We start from the raw sequence: 23,087 nt of genomic DNA, 5'->3' as shown, positions 1-23,087 counted from the left end.
TTCTGATTTATACTGTCATATGTTTAAGTATCCTTTATCCCCCTGATTTTAAGCAAATGCAAAACATTAAGGGATTTTAAAGCATTATTGTTAGTATAGCTTGTGTATAAGTTGGACCATCAGGCTTCTATGCCCGTGTCTGCCAGCAGCTATGTTTCAAGTTTCCTTATTTGAACTTAAGAAGACTAGTGAAAACTCCTGGGATCGCCGCTTAGTAAGGTCCCTTCTAAACTCTACAAACATTCCTGAAAGTTTTGAGTTCCTATGAAATGTCACGATCAATGACCTTTGTAATTTCATTTCATGGGCTTTATTTTTTTTTTTTATTCAAGTGTTCTCCTTTCTTATAATCAGTTTTCCTAATACCATTCTATTACAGTTCTTTAAGGCCAGGTAGGAAATTTAAAAAATCTCCAGAAAAATGTTGGATCGACATTTTTGGATCAAAGGTCGGTCTCAACCTGTGGCTGTAAACTAAAACTTGAGGGGTCTGTGGATTCTGTAAAGGATCCACTGAAAGGTAACTTTTTTAATGGAGAGGAGGGAAGGGAAGATTCTTTCTGGTAGGCTCAAATTAGACCTAGAGGAGGTCTCTCTTAGGAAACTTAAGGGATGTGCAGGTCAAAAAAAAACATAAGAAAAATGCATGTCCCCCTTCACTTAAAATACTGTTTTCAACCAGTTTTGTGGGGCAGGAACAGATGGTTTCAAGATGTTTGTCTTTGGATTAGCTGCAACGTAAGGTCTCATCACTGCAATTCATTAGGGATTCTGCATAAAAACGGAGGTGTTCGCCCTGTTACAACCTACCCTCGCTCTTCACAAATTGCCTTTCTGCCATCTCCTTGCTCTTTCAATTAAAGAATGTGTACTTCAAGACACCACGTCCTAAAGGCACAGTCGTGGTGATCCTCTTAAATCCCACACGTGCACTGGAAGACTTAACTAGTTCAGGTTTTAGAGTGGTTCTGGATCCTCAGGTGACAGCCACTATAGAAGTGGTATTGCACAGCTTTGCTTGCTGAGATAGCGTGCCTTTACGTGCGCCTTGACACAAGTCCTGTTTCAAACTTCGGATAAAATCTTTTAGCTCTTTTTTGGCTATTTAGGTTTCTGAAAGAGATGGGTTGGGTTTTGTGGTTTTTGGTTGGGGTTTTTTTTTTTCCTTTAGTAAGTGAGAGTTCATCTGCTCAGCTTAAGAAGCGAGCATTTATCTCCTTTATCTTTCTCGTGGCCCCATCCTAGGGTGCTCCCAATTAATTCGAGCAGAGTAGAAATCTCTCCCCCTCCTTTTCCTTCCTTTGCATTGCCTTGTGACCATAACATGCCTTTTTCATTATATCATATAACATTTTATGCTGTAATCTCTATTCTGCACATTTAGCCTAACACTTTTTAAGTAACTGGTAGCCTTAGAAAGTTGCTAAGAATTTGTAGGTGGCTGTGGGCAAAGGAAAGCTATTGAGAGTACCGTGGAAAAAAATTAATCTTTCTGCCTGTAAAAGCCAAAGGCAAAGTAAAGACGACACAACAATTTATTGTGCTAGCCGTTTTATAGCAGGTGCTGCCAGAATAGCTCAATATAAGTTTATTAATCTTACAGTATGCGATCTTTAAAATATTTTGCAGCTTCTTGTGTAAGTTGGAAATATAAGGAGGTTATGTAGTTCTATAGGACGTGTGTTACTGGTTTCTTTTTTTTTTTTTTTTAAATAAAAGAACAAAAACCTGCAAAAAGTCAATGTGAAACCTTTCCCCCCCGTCCTTCTCTATGTTTGTTGGTACAGAAATGGCAAAGGTCACTGAGGGGAGCTAAGCACGACGAGTGGGAGTGTGATGTTTGGCGAGGTCGGTTCTCAATGGTGCGTCATAGAGCGTGTGTCAAGTATCACCCTGAGCCTGGATCATCAGGACAGCCGGCAAGCTCTTTCACTGGGCAGTTTTGTTTCGCTGCCGTCCTCACTGAAAAACAATCAAAAGTAAGTATGGAGAGAAAGGGAAGTCCTGCTGAAGTACGTGGATTAGGAGAGGACAAGAGTTAGGAGCGAACTAGCAAGGGAGCGTGGTGAGAAGCAGCTGCAGAGCTGTGCGGGCCAGAGTCTCTTGAAAAGCCAATTACAGAGAAATCTGAGAGTTAATGTGGGGAAGGAAAAGCAAAAAACAGTAGTAGCGTGAGGAAACTTGACTTACGGGAACCTGTACAGAGAAGGATGAAAGAGCAATCTTGGTTACTGAAATTGCGGTAGCTCAGCAATTCATCACATAACTGCAGGGTGTAAATTTGATTTGAAACCTAAAACCATTTTGGCTAGGGCAGAGAGATAACGCTTGTGTTAAGGTATGAGTTTGTACGTCCCAGTTGCGACAGTGGTTGCACGGACACCGCGCATCTAACTCGGATGAACGGAGGGTGCAGTTAGTGACGCTTCTGGAGACACCTTGATTCAAGGAAGTAAGTTATCAAGAGGAAAATTATACCGTCTACAAGGACGTTGGCACTGCACGCGAAACAGAACCTTTTCCATCTGTCATCAGCACATTCAAAGCAGTCATTATGCCTGTGCTTTGCTGCAACTGCTGTGGAATTTGCTATCCTAGGGCAAGTAATTTCAGAGCTTCCTTAACTGACCTCCAACCCTTGCTGCCGTTAAGTCCTGTAAATCTCTCTGGTATGAATCCAGCACAGGTAGATAATTTTGGAGATAGTAATAGTGACTGAATTACAGTGGGGATTTTTTAATTATTATTTATTTTTAAAAAAAGAGGAGGGAGTGGATCTTTAGAGAAAGATGGTAGTGATATGGATAAAAGAATAATCTGATGGATTAAAGTGCTTGATGGATTCAGAAGCTAATATACTAAATTCATTTTTTCTGGCCTTACTATAACTGAGGTTAAAAAATTCTGATACGTTTAGGCTGGCTAAATTAGTCACCGATCAGACCCACAAGACAAAGGTACAACATGTTTATGTGGTCCCTATAGACTCATGTGCTCATGTGCTTTTATTTTTTGATGAGAATGCAAGGGCTTGTGACTAGGCACGGTACTGGGATGCGAGAAATGCCCGCCCGTGTTCCTTACGCGACTTCTGCTGGCTCTGTCTCCGTTCCCTTTCTGCAAAGCAGGGATAAAAGCTCATCTCCACACCCCTGCGTCCCTCTGCCTGGAGTGTGGGGAGCAAAACCTGTTTGGCCTTAATGACCATAAAGAACATGCTGCCTTTGGGCTTCAGTCTTACAGAAGGCATTTAGGTCCTACTTTAAATATTTGTTTACTAATTATTGTATGTTAATCTCAACATTTATAGAATAATTGTGTGCTCAGGCCAAAGGCTCTGTGCTGAGAGAACGTTTCTAACATTTCCCCCATAACATCATCCTTTTCAACAGCTCAGAGCCGAGCCTTTTCACTGTCGCAAACTGCCTTAGGTGTTTTTGAGACATGTTATTAGTCTTTCTTCGGAGAAGAAGCTTCCATTAACATCCAGGCTGCTGCTGACCGAAATGGAGGCCAAATACCATTCAGAATACCTCTTTTGTTCACCTGACCTGTCGGCACTCTCTTATTCCGGGCGAGCTGTGCGCTGCCGCCGCTGCCTCCCCCCGCGCTGCGGGTTGGCCCGGCCGGCAGAGAGGCTGCGGTACCCGTTCAGCATCCCGCGCTTATCTCGGATATAGGCGTCCGGGGCTGGCGCAGGGAGGCAGCCATCGCTCTTCGCTTCTGTACCTCATTCACATGGGCTGATACTTTAAAATGTTTTCTTTTTTTTTTTTTTTTCCCCTCTTGTGATGAACCTCGAGGGAATTTGTGGCCTCCGTCTGCTTAAACTTTAACTGAAACCCAACCGAAATCTTTGCAGGATGTCATCTTTAGTGGGCACCGTTTCCATGGCCTCTACCTCATGGGCCGTATATGACAACAAGGAGCGTGGGACGCGTGGACTTTTATTCTGGGTTTGTTTTTTTTTCCCCCGTCCAAAAGCTGGAGGTAAACATCTATCAAGGAGGGAAGAATTTATGTGGGGCCTTAGGCTAGAAATGCTCAGGTTTCCCTGTCAGTTACAAAAGCAAAAGGATCCATCTGACAAAAACAAACCTTCTTCAGAAAGTAACTTATAGATGAGTGTTGTGCAGGAAAATCCCTTTGTAGAAAAAAAAAAAAAAAATCCATTTTTGTTTTATTCTCGTGACTTGCTTTCATTTTTAACCAAGAAGTACCCCTACAGAATACATCTGTGTGTGGTCTCATTAAAATGTCCCATTTGTTTCTCTGAAGTGCAAGTCACAGTATCACTTTTGTGCCACTGACTTTTATGAGAACTTATTTATTGGACACTTTTAGCCAGATTACACAATACACATGCACCAGCACTAGTCATATATAGCCTCGTCTTGCACTGATACCCTCCAGAACTGTGCTTCAGCAGCTGTTTAAACCTGATACTCCCTAGGATTAACTAGTAATTAGACCTCTGGTCACAGCTAATAAAGTAGCACTGAAAAAAGTTTGCCCATCATAAAGCAGAAAACCAAATAGAGAACCAAGTGTTTTGACTGCTTGGGTAATTGTAATTCTTTTTCCACAGTTGCACCATGTAATTTTATCTGTCTTTGCTCTTCTGTAAAGTGCACGATTCCTGGGTGTCAGAGGTGTCAGGAGGCTATATTAGAAGACACCTAGCCTGCTGAAGGCTTTGACGTTTAATTGTGCAAACAGCCTTGACCCCGGTTTTTGACCACCAAAAGCAGCGCGGAGCGAGTCCGTTCCAGGGTGCGTAATTAGCTGGGCACGCTTGTCATCCCGGCCGGCTTTGTGTCACCGTGCAAGCGGTGCTGCTCGCCAAAAGTTTAACCTCTGGGACACTGAAGTACCAAAGTGTCCTTTCCAGACAAGAGAAGGGAGGTGATGGCTAAAGTTCTTCTCACTTTCAGTAAAAGGCAGGCTTCTCAGGGTCAGATTTTAAAGTTGCTACTTGGCAGCATTTTTAAAACCATCCGTATTGCGAAGGAATTTTGCAGTACCCTTAAAAACCTGGCCAAAAATATCAAAGCCAAACTTCTAAACTGGTCAATGAGGCAGGAAGCACACTTGAAAATATTAGCCGCAAAGAATAAAAATCATAATCATTTCTATTGCTAATAAATCCCGGTGGTTTTACTGCTAAAGCTGCCAGAAATGCATTAAGGGACAGATTTTTGAGTGTTTTAATCATGTGACTAATCCTGGCTGAATTCAAATAGGAGAACTAGCATGAACATGCATTTCTCAGTGCAAATAGAGACCGAGCAATTTGTCTCACGTGAAAAGCAGCTTCGCTAGTTTCCGTACTCCTCCCTCCGAGCTGGTTGTCACCAGCCATAATGCAGTAACATGAGTTTCGCCTAAAGATCCAGTAAAGTGTGCTGGTAAGGATCTCTCTGTGGACTCTTTTTTTTTTTTTTTTTTCTTTTCTGGATATTATAACTGAAGGCCAAATAATGCCACATGACTGATGGGAAGCGTTGAGATTGTCCTGACGGTTAGATGAGGTGGATGCAGGTGACTCTTAGCACACTATATACTTTGGGTCTGTGCCTTGTGGAGTAACTAAATGTGAAACACAGCCTCCTCTGAAGCTCTTAAGTGCACAGCAATTACATAAAATTTGCTCAACTCTTTCTCGTATCCGTTGAAATCTAAGCAAGGAGGAATGTGGCATTAGACATTAAGATTGATAGAGGCCTCGATAGGCCGTAGCAGCTCAATAGCTCTGTGTTTCCTCGCAGGATTTCGTCAGTATTCCCATTGTTAGTTTAAACTTGATAAATGCAAGGAGATAGTGCAAATGGGAGGCTGGGCTGGTTGGTTTATGTGGAGGAAAGGTAGTGTTTTACCTGTTCGCTAGCTAGTCAAAATTCATATTTTTGTTTTGGAATTTAAGCTGAAGTGATGCAACGTGGATTTTCTAGTGTGCGTTTGGTACGCTGGTTTGCCTTTTAAAAAACATGATAGTTGTTAGAGGGGCGATCCAAAGGCTACTTATTTCCAAAAGTAGTGTAACCCTAGCATTGGGTGCTGATACATGTGCAACAATGGTGTTATTCATGCTGGTCTTCAAAGATTGAAAATGAGCGATTAAATACGCTGCCCTTCTGGGTTTGAGAAAGTCAGGACTCTGCTCTCTTCCACATTTATATAGGAAAAGGTATTGGGGGGGCAGGGAATAGCATTTTTCAATCCCCAGCCAGAGAAGGAAAAGTCCACAGCTGGCGGTCAAATGATTTCTTAAGTGCTGGGAATACTGAAAATCAGATACAGAAACTCTGTCGAATGAATCTATTAATATGCTGAACCAAAATACTGTTTCTGCTAAATCCTGTTACTGCTGATGTGGGCTGTGTATTGGTGTTAATCCTTTGTGCTTCCAAACAGCTTTTTTTATTATTACAATTTTTTTTTTTTTTTGCCTTACCATTTGAGATCTTACTTTATGAGATGTCAAAGCCAAAACTGATTATTTCAGTCTGGATGAAGCGTGAGTGCTAGGACACGATGTTTGCCTTCCCTCACACGGTGAGTTTAGAGTTCAGGCTGACTCCTGAATGTATGAAATGACCCATCTCCAGTTTCCAAAATTCAACAAATGACAATAACATCATCAGACCAAGATATCCTTCCTCAAAAAAAAAGTACATTATCATTTACTACAGAGAGAGGGGGATGGCCAAAGGTAGCTTACACATATTAACCTGCGTTTTGCAGAAGCATTTTAGAGCTGACACTGTAGGAAAACTCACTGAAAATACTGAGGTTTAGATTTCGCAGTTCATCCTTTGCATCTGTCTTTCTGGGGCTAAAATCTCTCTCTCCGATTCCATGTGGCTTTGAGCCATCTCAGACGGCATTCAGCATGTTCTGTTTGGTTTGGTCCTGCCTGATGTTCGCTCGTATTGCCTTCAGACTCTGCTCCTCATGCATAGTTTTCCCGTGCTCTTCATAATGTGTATACCTGCCCAGGCCCATGTGTACTCACCTGATGGGTTTAGCTTTGCCGTCTTTGATTTTGCTCCTGTGTAACTGAGCTGCTAGCGCTGCCACTTCATGTACATGAAAGAGGAAGAATTCCCTTACTGATCTTCTCTTACTGAGAACGTGGGTTTTATAAGCATTGCCCTCCAAAATACTTCTCTGGGTATGAATGATTGCCTGTTTTGCAGACGGGATAACGGGGGAGCTTTCTGCAACAGGCTGTGTAACCTTTGGAACAAAAAGCAGGCGTTTGTCTCTTGTGTTGTGCCTTTTTTTCCCCCTTCCTATTTAAAAATGTGCTTTTGTTTTTAAGAAAGCTGGTGTGGATGGCTGTATTCACCACCATTTAAAATCTGTAACAAAGGGTTTTGGGCTTCAGCCCAGGTAGACCTGGCTACTGCAGCCAAGGACGTAGCCTGCGTGGGAGAAGTTTGCTGACTTGGGAAGGCAAAAAGCAGGATGCAGACTTACTCGGAAATGTCAGGAAAAACTGTTTATGAAGAAGCAGAAAAGCAAAGGCGCTGAGCTGGTGTGAGTATATATGGTGCAGGGCGAGTTAAACATTACCAGGGGTAAAGCAAGCGCTGCGGAAAAAGGAAGCACGAGAAACGCAAGGATGGATTTTCAGGGGAGTATTAAATGAAGAACAGTATGAACCACTGTGGGAAGAATGACACCCTGAAGGCTGAATAAACCAGATCCAATGTCTTCATAGCCACAAACTAACTTTTGGAAAAGACTAAATGGAGGGAAAAATCTGTGCTTGGAGGAACGGATTCTTTCAGACTGGGAGCAAAGAGTCTGAGTCAGCAGAAACATTGTCAAAATGCTGCTGGAGAGCACAGGACTGTCGCGACCTCCCCCCACATGGGAGCCAGCACAACTGGAAATTGGGGCTTTTGTATGAGCTGGGCCTGGAGGAGAAATGCTCTGGTCATCTGGGACAGAGGGGTAAATTACCATCCCTGAAAGGAGCTGGGATCCTAAATTAGTGCTTTGGTTTAAGTATATACAGGGTGAAGCATTGATGTCTGTCTTGATGCTGCTGAGAAAACTTGGTGAACTCTCTTTTTTCACTACTCTACTTGGAGAAAATAAAATAAAATCTATGCATACAGCCCATGGGAGAGGACTCTGTCCTGAGCCACTAAATGCCTTGGCTATTTTGCACTTGCACAGACTGCCAAATCTTTGGGTAGCTCAAAATAGTAGAGGATGATTTGCAAGAGAAGACAACCTGCCTGCAGGAGAGGTCAGAACTGGGGAATTTTTGTATATGAACAAAAGCATCTCTGGAGTTGTCTGAGGCACTGAGGAGAATGATGGGAGGGTAACGGGAAGGGATTGAAGGGCTACAGCAAGAGGGACATGGTTGGGGATGACTGCAGGTGGCCTTCAGATGCTGGAAATGCGTATTCCTTATCCACCCCCACGCAACGATGTTCACGGTCCATGGAGAAGATGGCCGCGCTGGTGGAGGTGCAGCCGTGCACGTGTAAGGTGGCTTATGAAGGGGCAGGTGAGATCACACCTTTTCTCTGTGGGATCAACGTGTCCGGTTCTCAGTGTGGCCTGGGCTAGTTGTCGGCGTGCAACGTAGGGGCCAGGCTCGGCAGCTTGGGGGGCGAGCTCGCCGCTGTTAGCGGTGATAACCAGAGACTGGGACCCATAACAAGGCGAGGGAGGGAAAAGAATCTGGTGATGGGATGAGATGAAATAATCTTCCCTGGGGACAATGATTTCCCTTCTACATGCAGGTTTGGGGCTCAAACATCTGGAGAAAGGGAAGTCGGGAGGAAGGGAAGGGCCTGGACATCTTTCCCATGCGATACTTGCCACAGGAGCCGATGTTCCTGTTTTGTTAAGACCAGATTTGCACAGAATCTAGCTTTACAGAAATGTGTTTTGGTAATAGTCTAATTTATAATATAAAGGGAAGAACCCCCCTCTTTGACAGTTGACTGGCAATAATCTTTATCAGCAGATTTTTGGAACTCTGTCTTTTCAGCACTCATCAAAATCAGTTTAGACACCGGCAGGCTGATGCAAAGGTTTTTGATTTGCGTACACAAACGCGTGCAGTTGGCCTGTAAGCGTGAGGTCAACGTGACATTAGCAGTGATGTGTTTGGTTATGGGACAGCCCATCCCTGCTCGTGGGATTTATGCTTTTCTCTTGTTGAAGTCTGGGAAAATGACCATTAACTTGTAGTCCAGGAGAATGGGATTAATTGTGAAATCTTGAAAGTGTACTTATATTAATGGAGAAATGTATTCAATATCATCCTTGTCATCAATCATGTTGCATTAGCAAACTATGCTCTTGACTTGAAGGAATTTTGTTTCACGCCTCCCCCACCCCCCCAGTTTCTGCTATTAATCTTAAAGACAGTTATCCCTTTCCAGCTTTTCAGATTAACAAGATAAAGTGTTCATTAATGAATTGGAAAAACAAGTTAGAACTCTCAAATGCTATTTGGAGTGTCCCGTGCCTCTGGAAAGGGCCTGGGACAGCTGATCATCACAAAGTTTAGCGCTGTCCAAGCAGCGAGAGATGGAGCAGATGTTCCTCTTGGTGCACAGAGATGTGCTGTTTGCAGAGGATGTTCCAGTGGCGTTCAGGTGCCCACACGGTGGGGAACACCTGCTTGCTACTAGGTGCAACTGATATTAGGGACCTCAAGCAGTCTCAGATAGGTACGAGGGCAACTCTGCTCCCTGTCCTCCTCAGGAGCCCTTGTCTAACCTGGACTGGAAGACCTCTACTCTGAGAGCAAGGAAAGCTCTTCCGATGTTTCACTGCCATTACAGTTAGGTTTTTGCTCCCGTCTAGCTTGAGTAGGTCTTGCTGCAGTGCAAGTGTTCACATCCATCGTGAACAGGCTGAAGAGATTGTCCCGTGGTGATCTTCAATGAACTTGCCCTTTCGTTCTGTCCGAAAATGTCCGTACGTTGAATAGCTCCTACTCGTTAGACCTTCCTCTGTAGGTCATGGCTGTTAGGGCTCCGTTCGTTCTTGTTGCTCTTTTTGTGACACTTCTCCTTCTCTGCTGGTTAAGCCTCTCTCTTCCTCTCCTGTTCCTGTCCTGCCCAGTCCTACAGCGATGACATGGGAGCATGTGAGTACCTTCAGGGCAAGAAGCTCTGGGGAGCAGAACAGGGGTTGGCAGGTGAAAGCAGGAGGACGTGGGGGCAGGTGGGAGGAAGAGTGTGTGTGTGAGGCTGAAGGCAGTGAAGGAAGCACTGGAGAGCCCTGTTCAGGCTGTGCCCCGCTTCTCCTTTGTGAATTCCTTTGCTCTGCAGCAACGTGTGCCTTTCTGGGGAACAGCTCCACTTCAGCAGGCTTCCTTCGAGAACGCACAGTGGTCGGTTTAGCGATGATACCTGGCTTGTCCGAAGAGAGGTGAGGGCATCTGCTGGGGCGGGGGAGGGCACACGTGTGCCGTAGGTGCTGAGAGCATGCTGGGCTCTGCAGTGCCTCGCTTTTGGGAGAACCGAGAGAGTTAACCCTCTTAGCTTTCAAAACGCTGGTGTAGTTTTTCTTACCTCGTTCCCTTTGCTTTTGCTAGAGGTGGTGCTGCGGTAGTTCTTGCAGACCCTGGTACCGCTGCTCTGCTCCGCCGCCCCCGGTGTGCGCCACTGCCACCGTTGTGTGTTGATTCTCTAACAGTATCCGGCTTTGCAGCATTTCTGGTATCTTCAGCTCACTTATTATCTATCTTTTGTTAGCAATAATGGTCGGTGTTTGTAGGGGGGGTGTTTGTAGGGGGGGGGGGGTGTGTGTTTGTAACCTCCTGATATGGAAGTGTTAACTGTGAGCGTTGCTTTTCTGTTGCTGCCTGGGCTGGGATGCTCGCCAGCCCCGCTTGCTTTGGCTGTAGATCCTCAGCCCTTCTGACCTTCCAGGATGCCCGAGTCTTCCATTTCTTGTATAAGCTACAAGACCACAGCGAGAGCCTTCCTCCCCCTCTAGCTGTGGGTCCAGGTAACCCTCTAATGAGTCTGTTCCAGTTGCCAGCTGGACTGGATCTAAAACTATTTTAAGCATACATGTAAATTTAAGCATGCGAGCAGCCTGACTGAATTCAAGTTCCCGTTTTGGGGCTGGGCGAAGGCAGAAGAGCTGGAGAGCTTTGTGACCGTGAATGAGGCATTCCTGTCCTCACTCAGATACATTCTTGATTAACGTGCTTGGCTTTCCCAGTGCTGAGCCGTGGCTGCTGCTGTTTGTCAGAGCATTAATTGTTCTTGAACAGGGAGTTTTGCATGAAACTAAGTGGTCTTGGTGATGAAAATTGTGCTGAAAATAGGCTGGAGATGATCGGTTGTCATTACGCTATTTTAAGAAAGGAATCATCCAAGTGATGGCTAATGACGTTGAAGAATACGCCGAAAAAACCCAGAAAAAAGTGCAAAAAGGGGCTAACTCCCACTGGTGTCTCTTCCACTGAAGCAATGCATCATATTCAACATTTGGTATTCATAACCAAGATTTGAAGAAAAAAAAAAATCTGAATTTTCAACACTCCAAGAAGAAACACACAAGCATGTTTAATATTTCAAAATATCTCCATGTATTCCAATGAATCGAAAGTATTTGGAAAGCAGCAATTAGCAGCCTGATTGCAAACATTTTGCACAGCGATGGGGAAAGGGCTGGATTTCAGTTGGTTCCTGAGTTTTGCAGTCTGGGGAGCGTTCGCGTGTTGCCCGGCTACTATCGTTGTGGTGTTTGTGGTAGATCTCATCTTACATTCTTTTCTGCTCACTGTGGATCCCTGCCTCTCCCGGGTGAGGGCATTTATCTTTACACTGGTGCAATTTTACAGCTCCTCTGATTTCTGCGGAGAAGCAGACTGCTTGGCTCCATGGCTGTTAGCATAAACTGGGTACTGAGAATTAAACAGACAGGAGAAGTTGCGTTTATTTTTTTCAGGTTCATTATAAATCCTTCCAAATATTGCCTGCTCACTCACGAGATGAGAAGATTCCTAGGTACGGTTCCAGTCCCACAACCTCATTCTAAGATTCCCTAGAAATTGCTATTATTTAGTACAAAAAAGCAAAGTTATTTAATGACTGACTGGTGGCATCTTGAAGTATTTTTGAATGGTTTTACATTTTCTGTCCTTATATTTAGAAGTTAATGCATCGACCATGTGTGTAATATTTTATTCCTGTTGAACTGAAAAGATAAACCACTCCGGACCTCTTCCAGCCCTCCTCCATGGACTCGCGTGTGTCCCAAAAGCCAGAGCGTGTGAGCAGGTTGAAGTAGCTGACACTGGGTCCTTCATTTTGTGTGAAAATCACTAAATCCAAATGTTTGATTAGGAATTGAGATCTGCAGTGAGTAGTCAGAAACACTTCCAGACTTGGGCTTTCAACAAGGAGTAGGTTGAAATCTACCATTTTTACTTCTGCATGTAAATTAATATCTGAACTTTCCTCTCCAGCTTAGCTTAACATTAGCTCCAGAAGTGAAAGGAACGTGCAGAGAACAGCGGTGGCTCTCAGGAGGTACGCTCAGAATTGAACTCATTATTGACAATCAGGCGCACACAGGGCACGCTGCCTGTGGGTCCCTGGGGGCTGAGTGAGGAAAAGGGGATGACCAAGGGGTCTGGGGCACAACCGTGCCGGTGGGGTTCGTTGCAGGTAACTTGGCTCTTCCCCAGCCATGACTACATCACTTACAGCAGCTGTTCCCTCTCCGGAACACATTCTCCTGCTGTGTAAGTAGTTTGGAGGCTGAGGGGAGGGGAAGGGCACGGAGCAGGCCCTATGGGCTGGGGGCGCTCAAGGGAAGCAGGACTAAGCTGCACTCGGTTGAAAGGACAAGTTGGCACCAGAAAAAAATGGGACCTACTGGAGTCGTCCATCGGCAAAGACGTGCTGCCTCAGTCCTTCGGAAGAGGCACAAGGAAAAACCTCAAGGGGTTTCTTCATGATGACTTTCTCTGCCGGTGTGCTGTACTAAAAAGAGCGGGCCTGCGTTGAAAAGCCCGTCGCTGACCACCCTCGCTGCTGGGAGCAACCTAGACGAACGCAGTGCAGAACGTGATGGAGCCACGGATACCCTGGGTGGAGGGGAGCATTTCTGGTGGTGACCGGATCAGTGAGACTCGGGAACAGCCATCCAGTTGGAGGAGCTGCATGTTTAACGTGGAAGTCGATCCCATTGTGAAACAGATTTTATGTCAGAGGTCTTTGCAGAGGCTGAGGATGATGTTTGCTGGTGAGGGAGGTTCCCTCTAGTCCCAAACTTCTGATTTTTTTTTTTTTTTTCCCAGGACTCTGTTCAAAAGAAAAAACATATCATGAAAACATCATGTCGAGCCAACATCTAGGACTACTGTAGGGCTTGGTATGGTCATAAAACGATCACGCCAAAGGATGCGATGCTACCTGTGTAGGTCCCTTGTGTCGTAAGGGGACATACATCCTTCCCTCTGATCACCTCTGTGTTTAACGTGCCAGCTGCTAACTTAGCTACTCTTCCTTTTTGCCTGCTTGGACAACATTGCAGCCTGCAACAAATTGCAATGCCAGGGGTGAAACAAATAAGCTAGCAGCCCAGTGCAGCCTGCTGAAATGCTGCCGAGGTGGTGAGGGTCGCAAGAGTGGAGCTGGCACTCCCGTGAAGCCGCCGGACAAACTATTTCATTAATACCTAAAGTGATGTGTATTTGTAAATAGTCGCTTAACCCAAAGGTCCTAGAGCTGATCAATAACTGCAGCGGTCACTTCCCACCGTGCACCGAAACTCTTCTTTTGACCATCTTGATTTTCATGTGACAGGTTTTCCTGTGCCCACTTAGGAAATGGCTTCCCTTCAAAGGATTTTACTTAATCATGTGAGAAGGTTAATGAGAAGAAATAATCTGTTACTGGTGTTACTGATGAAGTAATTTTTCAAGCTCTGTCAACTCATTTTGGTCTTCCATTTAGGAAGAAGGTGGCTGGCTCTGCGAGGCAGCTCTCTGAGCAAACCAGCTATGGCCACTGGGCACAGCCTTGCAGATAACCCACACAATTACAGCCGTCACTGAGGGTTACCTTGTAAATAATTTGGAAAAATGATCGGGATCCTGGGAAGAAAAGGAATGATTCGCAAACAGAAGAGAGGACTAAATCTGTGTCAGTGTGCAAGGTACTGTAAATAACTAGAAACTCTCCTCAGCCCAAAAAGATGCCAGCAGAGTGCGGGGAAAAAAATAGCTGGGGTTTTAGAGCTCTGTCGACAGTCTTTTCTCAGTGACTCGTAGGCTCATTCACTCCAGCTCACCGCAAGAGCAAAATAACTGGATCAAATCTGGACTGGCCATCTTTGCATTGAAATTCTCAAAGTTTATCTCATCCTCTCTCATAAAGATTCTTTTCAGCCAACTTGGGAGCAGCTTAAGAGAAAATTAAGAAAACAAAGATGCAATCTTGGAGTGACATATCATAATGAGACCTTTCAGTCTCTCAAACTTTCTCATTAACTTGCACCAAAGCAGACTTCAAAAATTACAGAAGGATTTTCTCTCATGGCCCATAAATAGTCTGTGCTTAGAGTATACCACATTGTCTCAATCTTTTTGGCCTGTTCCCAAAGCAGCTTCTTTTGGCATGCTACGGTTGATGGGAATGATATTGTAGGAAGAACAAAGTACAGTTTCTCCAAAGGAAATAATAAATCTGCTGTGGGTTTTCAAAGCAAGCTAACATAATCAGCAAGTGATCTCCCCCCCCCACCCCGTTTTTTTTTAAGAATGTAGGAAGAACACAGATGTTATTTTGGACCATTAACATCTTAACTATAAAGACATGCATTTCCCAATGGCTTTTCCCCCTTCTTTTGTTTATTCTCTTACTTTATTAAACTCAAACCTTTTTTTTTCATCCTGTTTATTAAACATGACAATATCACATCGCAGATCTGCTAAATTGCCAGTATGGCAGTCTGAACAATATACTGCTGTATATATATATTTTTAATCAGCCTGTCATTCCACCATTTCATACTTTTATCTCCTTAATATGTAAGCCTAAAGAAGACATCTAGCTGAAAAGCAAGTCCATCTGAAAAGCAAGGGAAAGAGGCAATAAGGTTAGGTGGCTGACATTTGATATCCAGTAGGTTTGACCTAAAAGAGAGAGGCAAAATCCGAGATGTTCTTGATTAAAAAAAAATAAAAAATTAATCCATTGATGGAATTGAGCTACGGGGGGAAAATAGAGAAGTTTGTAATTTATTTTTTTTTTTACAGCCTAATCAAAGGCGGCTGAAGTTGGTGGGAGATTTGCATTAATTCAGTGGACATTGGATCAGGTGCTTAATAAAGTTGAGCATCTGGCTTCAAACTGAACAAGGGCTCTTTTTTGGGGGCACTGCGCAGATCAGATGGTCCTAATGAAAGCTCCATCTCCAAACGAAAAGGTCGTGTGTGTGATGATGGCAAAGGGGACAGGTTGCAGGAGATTTCTCCCATTCCTAGAATCTTGCAAAGTCCTTTAGGGAAAAATTGCACGTCACTCTCTTTCTGGAACCTGAGACGAAGAGTTGAAGCAAATATATTTGTATGTGTGTACACATACTCCTGCAGCAGCTTTCTGCCCTGGGATCAGTGAAATCGTGTAATGATATTCTATGGTAACGCAGACACGTGGTCGAAGGAAGAAGCTGGAGTCACCTTGCGCGTTGTTTTGCAGTTGTGGAACTCCTTTCTTTGCCCAGCTCGTTTCCGTCTGACACCGTTTCCGTCGGAAGGAGATGTAATTGCGTGTGCGTGTATTTTTGGTCTTTCTTCCATGTCGTGTTTGCACCACTCTGTTGTGCCTTCTGCTGCTTATCTCTACACCTGCTTTAAAGACTTATTCCCTGAGGGAATAATACAAAACTTGTTGGCTTAGCCCCCTTTGGTATTTTCTTCTAAATCCCTCTTTTTAAAAAAAAAATAAATTATTTTAATTTTAGATTTTGTCTTGGCTGTGCGCTTCGTTATGCTGGAGAGCTGAGAACTTAAATACAGGTATTCCCCTTGTACCTAATTGAGGATCCAACTGTTATAAATAGCCAGCTACAAATATCAGAAATTATTGGGAATTGTCTTCAGACAATCTTTTTTTCCTCCTAAGAAACCAAACGGATCGTCTCCAGAAAGCTCAGATGTTTTGCATCTGAAAGTGTTGGTTCATTTGCAGATGGAGAGATGCCCCTCATGAAACTTTTACCCAGAGAGATTGTACTTGATGGCAGTGGTTTTGCTGGCTCCTCTAGAAGGAACGGTGAAAAAACCAACCAAGCAAAAAGATATAATTTGGTAATCTTGTGAAAAAGCTAGGTCATTTATCACCTAGATGCTCCCTAGTGTGTGTTGTATCAATGGGATCTGCAGTGAGTTACTCTAGCCCGTCCAGCCCTTTTTAAATTCAGGGAAGAAACAGGAATGCATGGCTTGGGGGGATAGAGACTGCTCTTTTAACAATGCCTCGAGTAGGTATTAATTCCCAAACCAGAGTTATGGGGTTTTTTTATTGACCGAACCCCACCAGAAATGAAAGCATCAAGCAGTGGAGAGATCTGGTGGCACTGTTGGAGATGATGTATGCCCAGGGATGCTCACGTGGGAAAGAGGTAGATGATGTGTCAGTCTCCTGCCAATATACAGCTCCTTGCAAAAGAAATGGCCTTATTATTGTCCAACTGGTTAAAATAGTTTTATTGTTTATATCACCCAAAGCTATAGGAAATCTTACCTGTTTGCTTCCTGTTTCTCTGATGTATCCATTAAGAGTTTTCAAAATCTAGTTTCTTTGTGTGATGCTATGTCTGTAATCACTTAAACTGGAGTTCCCAAGATACTTATCAAGAAAAGGTGAAAAATTTGATTTCTTTACCCCATCCCAGCAGATACTGCATTTTGCTTTCTATCTTTTCCCTGTCTCTTGAGTTGGAGATAGCATTTATCTTTACCGAGCAGGTTACTGAAGGAATTAATGTTTCCTTGCACCGTGCTGGGGAGGTGAAGTGACGCTGCTGTATCCCACTTCTGACCCCAGGAGTATTGGGAGGCTTAATTAATTACATTTTGGGCCATGCTTTGACAGACCCTGATCAAAGAAAGGCACGACAGACATATAAACTATTATTATGTTGATGGTAAATGAATTTAAATGTTTTAATACTGCAACGCAAGGCATAAAGAGGAAAAAATAGCAAGAAATCTTCTACAGAGGAGATTAAAGTTGGCCAAAAATTATTAGGAACTTTCCTGGCAAGTACGGCTGAATACTGGCATGTGTGTTTGCATTTTCACACAGATCCAAGAGAAAGAGTTAATGGAGTACAGAGCTATCGGGTTCATTTCCAATTTTCCACCAGACTGTAATGAAACGCCACCGTGCCTCAAACCAAACCTCTCATTAGTCTCCTTATTAGTTTTCACTCTAGTAAATAAACTAATGGTGCTACTAGCAGTTAATAATAGGCAATCAGGGTCCCTTTCATGCCTGTCACTTTTTGTCCTTGCTTTTTGTTTAAAAAAAAAAAAAAAGAAAGCATGTGGAAAAAAAGAATTAACCCCCTGTTTATTCCCCTAATTATCTCTCTCTCTTTTTTTTTTTTCCTTCTTTTTTTAAATTTTATTTTAATGCTTTATTTCACGGCTCTCTGCTCTTTCGGCTGCCGCTGATCCAGAAGTGCGCTTTCTGGGAAGCATCCTTCATCTGGCAGAAAGGCTCCTGACTATAGTTTCTACGGTTGATACCCACCTCTGGAATTCCCTTCCTGGCACAGAGGTGTCTCCTGCCGAAGCCTGGCAGCGAAGGAGAAACACGCCATAAGCTGTTTGCTAAAGCATTGCTCCTGGTGGGTACAACGGGCACGCTGAAACCGTAGCTCACGAGTTGCGGAGCGTGCTGTCAAAACATGCCGCACACCTTCAGGACCTTCTACCAGGAAATATCACGCAGCTGTATGCAAGTATTTTGGTAGTTGCTATTTGGCTAGAGCTTCTGCCTTGTGTTTCTGAGTGACTTGGACACCTTTCTGTCATGGCTTTTTTTATTTCTTTTTTTTTTGTTTGCCTTTTTTTTTCTTAACCCAGCTCCTGTTGTCCATAAGCTAAAGCCTTACAAGAAGATTTTGGGCATGTCCATCTTCTGCTGCGGCACAGAACCCTGCGCTGGCTAATTAATCTAGTCTCTTGTCAGGCAGAGGATGGCAAGTCCTTGATGATATAGGGATTTGCCCTGTCACCTAACCCTGGAATGTCTTAAATCCTTTGTTCCCCTTCCCCCCGCACTTATTTCTCCTGTTACAGTACCCCCTTGCCCTTGAAGCACTCCTACTTTTTCCCTCCAACTTCTCTTTACCTGCCTATCCTTCTGTAAACCTTACCTCACTCTTTCCTAGAATATTTTCTGGTTTATTTGAAGTATTGAGGTTTTTTTTATTACACCAGATGGTGTTATGTTTTGTTCTATTAAGCCGTGCTCTCTCAAAGGGGTGTCCGAAAGGAATCATGTTTTAGAGTTACCATTGAAAATGAAGGGATGCTGAACAGGTATGAAATCCTTTTCTTTTTTGAGACTGTTTTGGCGGTTGGGGTGTCAGACTGGATGCAAGACTAAATAATTGATCGGATTTCTCTCTCTCTTCAAGTGATATTTAGACCAGGAAGCCTGAGATCAAATGAAGGATAGAAGAAGGCCCAGTATGTCCTGTTCTTCATAAAGTGCTGTGATTTAATAGTGTGTTCCCAGTTTTACTACTGGGAAAGTAATTTCCAAACGCTAGAGAACAGTAACACCACAGATATTTCCCTCAATTCCCTTTGTAGGTCTGGAAAATTCAGTCTTGCTGATATGGCAAGGCACCCATTTAGACTGCTCCTTCGGTCTTCTGGCTCTGAGTATCTGTTGAACATTATTAAATTTTGTTAATTATGTCACTAGTTCCACATGAAACCAAGGACTGTTTGGGCACGCAGAAACCCAAACCTTATGTTTGTAAGATGAATATAAACCACCGATAGCTTGGAATATGTCTCCAAGGTATTGTCTTTGAACCTTCTACTGAATAGGTCAATTCGGTAGAATTTTGGTAGCAACTGAACTTGATCTTTCAAAACTCAATGCTTTCAGGTTTTTTTGATGCAAAGTTTAATATCCTTGCCACCGATTTTGAACTTTTTCTTGCTGAGACTGCTCCAGAGGATAGCTGGAGGGTTGCCATTTGGACAACCTCTTTGTGTCAAGACCCTCTCCTGTATCTCCAGAGATGTGGAGATTCAGTTCCCATCAACAAGCAAAACTATCATTACAGTGTATCCAGACTTCGGACACCTGGAAGCACAGTCGTGCTTCACCATGTCTTTACAGTCTTTTTGCCCCAGATGGTGAGCGGCCAGGAGAAGGTGGGCTGGAAGGGCTGCTCCGAGGCTGAAGTGTGCGAGCGCCTCTGCCGTGGCTTTTTTACAGCCTGATCGAGGATGTCCGGCTCTAATTCCACCAAGCCTAAAGGTTAATGACTTACGCTTTGTCTTCCAAAATCTTGGTCTAAATCCAGGAGGTGTTAGAAAGCAGGCAGTGTGCCTTCTGGGGGCTCCCTGCTACTGCAGTTCCTGAGCTGTTCTTTCAGAAACACCAAATGCTGGGTGCCCTTGGCAAAGCTTCAGCAAAGATGTAAAGGTGATTAAAACTGGCAGAAGGCTTTTGAAAAAGGATATAGCAAAATTTAATTTAGATAGACGTGTTGTATCTGATGCTGGTAGTGGGGAACTATAAACAGTAATAATAAGGTACATTTAATAGGAGAGTTACTGTTCTGAGACACAGATGCAAAGAAGTTCAGCCCTGTGCCCAAACTAGACTAGGTCATGATGAACACAGAGAAAGAAATGAAAATAGTCCCAGTTTAGCTCTTCTCTCAGTGTTTAAGGGGAATTTGAAGAATCCAGTCTAGCAGTGCTAAGAGCCACAGATGCACACTGCTGCTTGTATAAGCTATATGCAGCTGAAGAAACGGCTTTCATGTTCCCCAGCTATGAAGCGATCATTCATAAACCATCACAAGCAAGTGGATGAATAAAATGCATTGAATGTTGGCACAGAAACTAAGGGCTGCACTGGAAATACTGTTAAATAGTAATGTGGTGTCATGCCTGGCCACTTAGGAAGTGTCTGAAGAGATGTGAAAATTTAAATCTATTTTTACATAGCGCACAAAGGCAGAGTCACAGCACTAAAGGCCCCCCCACACCCCCCAACTATTTCTGAAGGAACAGATGTCACTCATTCATTCACCATAAGGACAAAACCAGGATTTGCGATCAACAGAACTGGTGTTGCCGCCTGGTTTTGTCTACGATTGTTCATTCTTTCATGTAATCTTTTAAATTAATGAATTAATAATAGCTATTAACGGCTGGCCTTTGATGCTTCAGGATTCCCTAGTTTAACTTGGCATGAGGCACCATAGCACTCACTCGGACCGTCGTGGTTAATTGCTGTTCGTGAGCCTGCCTTAAATACCACACGTCAGTGCTCAAACTCTAGCAAAGGGCTGCGTATGCTGCTTGGCTGTAGTGAGCAATCCTCCTTAGGAGAAGAAATAAATGTCTTTCATAATAAATTGCCTAGCTTTTTTTATGGCTAACATCAGTTATTTCTTTAATCCTCAAGCCTGTATGGGACTCTTAAAATGCTTTACAATTTATTTCATAACTCACATAATTTTACAAGTTAGTTTAACAATGGTTTTATATACAAGGTTTGAAATAACTCTTTTATATATGTGCATGTGCAGTCAGGCAGGTATACCTTCTATGGATACTGACAGAGTGAGTTGGAATAAATTGATTCATATAAATTCCTTTTTAATTAGGCATTTTGACCTCATAATCTCCCGACAGAAACATGAGGCTTTTGTAACCTTCACAAGACTTGCAGCCCATATAATCTTGATACTGTTGTGGGATTTCTTGCCTGTCCTATTGAGCTTCTCCTCTTCACGATGCCATCTCATAGCCTTGCTGCTCCTTTTGCCGTCTCTTCATTAAGCCCCTTGTCTGTATTTTTACAATTGATTCACTGGGACGATTCACAAGCAGGGAAAGCTCCAGCCAGATGAGTCTGTTCCTATTAATGGTATTCGTGGGAATAGATATGAAAATAATTACCTATGTATAATTAAACCCTATGTGTAAGGCTAGGGTTTTCCGGTATAAAGGATGATCTTCAAGCTGCGTTAGGACCGTGGTCCCAGGGTGTCGGCCCTCTGTGAGCAGTCGGTGTCTATGCCACTCTTTCAGGCTTATTTTCTTGTTAGCTCCCGTGAAGAGGAGATTTCTCTCGCTCTACGCATTTATTTTTTTGGGGTAAGGCTGGCTACCATCTCAGACCATAGAGGACCATTGAATACTTGCTGTGCCACCGCAGCTTTGCAGCCACCGCCTGATGCAATCTGTGAACCCCGTGAGTAAACCCAGTCAGATGCCCTTCCTTGGTCCAAGCGATGCCCTGTATCCAGCTGGGGCTGCCGTAACTTCCTCCTCGCGTGGGCTGTCTGGCTCCTGTCCTCTCCATCCAAGCACTGCCTGCTCAGCACCAAGCTCCCTGCCTCCACACCCAGCCCTGACTAAGGTCTTACACCCAGAGCCGGCATCTGCCTTTCAAATCGCCTGCCAGAGCAGCTCATCACCCAGGAACACCCAGCATCTCTGGTCCTGCAGCAGGGCGAGGAAGGGGATCTTGCCCTGCCCATGCAAAGGTTTGGTCCTCGGCCCCTTAAAGGCTTTCCTGGACCTCTGTGCTTATTGCCTCTTCTGCTAGACCATTTTCCACTTTCCCAGTCACTTGCTCAAGTCCTCCTTCGGCCTCTGTCTGACTTGTGGGATACAGTGGTCTAAGGGGGTCTGCCCTTGACTTTTTTTTTTTGCCCCTGAGTCAGTGCTCCATTATGCAATATTTTCCTGCAAAGCTCTAAGGAATCTTTGAAACTAATATTTATACTAGACTTAACCCTAAGAGGAAAATACGGACCCCTCCAAGATTCCGTGTAGGTAAATAATAAGCAATTAATTCAAGACTTGGGTCTGACTTTGCAGCCTTTCCAGTGAGCGAACAATGGTTATATATGATCCGAGCAACTCTGTGAAACGAAATTATGCACAGGAGCATACACGTGGCAGTGCTCAAAACCCAGAGGACAGAAATATCTTTGGCCACGGCAGAGAACTGTTTGAGAGCGCTTCTATTTTGCAGATTTTGTTCCCATAAACATTAGAGGGAGAAAGGGGAGCAGCAGGGAGCAAGAAAGACCGGTGGTGCCATGCCGGGCTCCCGCCTGAGCCCCTGCCCCTGATTTGTGTTTGGGGAGCATGGGATGGGAGTGGGGGACAGGTTGTGTAGCTTCTCCCAACAGCAAGAGCATTCCTGGCTTTATTAGCAGCTTTCAGCTGGCAGCCAACGCTGCTTTAATTTAATACTAATGCTTTTTTGATGAATTGTTGCTTAGTCTGTTTTGAATACTTTCTGCATGACTAATTAATGTACCGAAATGAATAAAATTGCATTGTGAAGCTTTACGCCGGTATGTACAACCGGCTGGTAGTCACGGCTCTTCTTCAATATTTTATCTAATCTTTGCATTCTCAAGGACGGGGGCATTGCTTGTTATCTAAAAGCCACTTAACTGAGCTAAAACGTGATGTCATGCTTCTCTAAGTATCTGTAGGTATTTATGTTCGGTCTGTTGAGAAACAGACGTGAATATAGCGAGATATACGTAATTACATTCTTTTCACGATAACAAAACCCACTTGAAATTGGCAAGAGATGAAAACCTGCAGCCTCATACATGGAGTTTTGCTTGAGTAAAGCGTTCTTGTAACATTATGCTGGGATCAACCGGAATGATTCATCGCTGGAAAGACACTCCCAGCTGGAGAAGATAGTTAGAAATCACTCGCTATTGACCCCTGCGAAGAGCGGCATCAGCCCCTCGGAGCGGAAAAGCTGCCGGGATAAGGTAACCCCGCAGCCAGGAGCGTTTGTTTCGCATGCGATTCGTGCTGGCGCGGCCCTCGG

At 43.9% G+C, this 23,087-nt stretch overlaps 2 protein-coding genes across 7 annotated transcripts in view; one reads left to right on the top strand and one right to left on the bottom strand.

Annotated features, from left to right (window-relative positions):
* Positions 1 to 23,087, top strand: part of LYPD6 (LY6/PLAUR domain containing 6) — a 67,733-nt gene that overhangs the window by 7,744 nt on the left and 36,902 nt on the right. For 3 of the 6 annotated variants that reach the window (XM_064450987.1, XM_064450985.1, XM_064450984.1), the window contains exon 1: positions 21,999 to 23,028. The exons of 1 other annotated variant lie outside the window; for it this stretch is intronic. The gene's annotated coding sequence lies outside the window, so the exon portion shown is untranslated. Of the gene's footprint in view, positions 1 to 1,787; positions 1,980 to 7,496; positions 8,531 to 21,998; positions 23,029 to 23,087 lie in introns of those variants that run through there. 2 more of the 6 variants (XM_064450988.1, XM_064450989.1) reach the window with 2 other exon arrangements.
* The window catches only part of ORC4 (origin recognition complex subunit 4), a 445,415-nt gene that overhangs the window by 415,610 nt on the left and 6,718 nt on the right, over positions 1 to 23,087 (bottom strand). The window lies entirely within an intron of this gene.

Source organism: Phalacrocorax carbo, chromosome 5, assembly GCF_963921805.1.
Source record: "Phalacrocorax carbo chromosome 5, bPhaCar2.1, whole genome shotgun sequence".
Classification (NCBI taxonomy): domain Eukaryota; kingdom Metazoa; phylum Chordata; class Aves; order Suliformes; family Phalacrocoracidae; genus Phalacrocorax; species Phalacrocorax carbo.
Note: the sequence above shows the minus strand (reverse complement) of the source record. Positions and strands in the feature narration are given on the sequence as shown.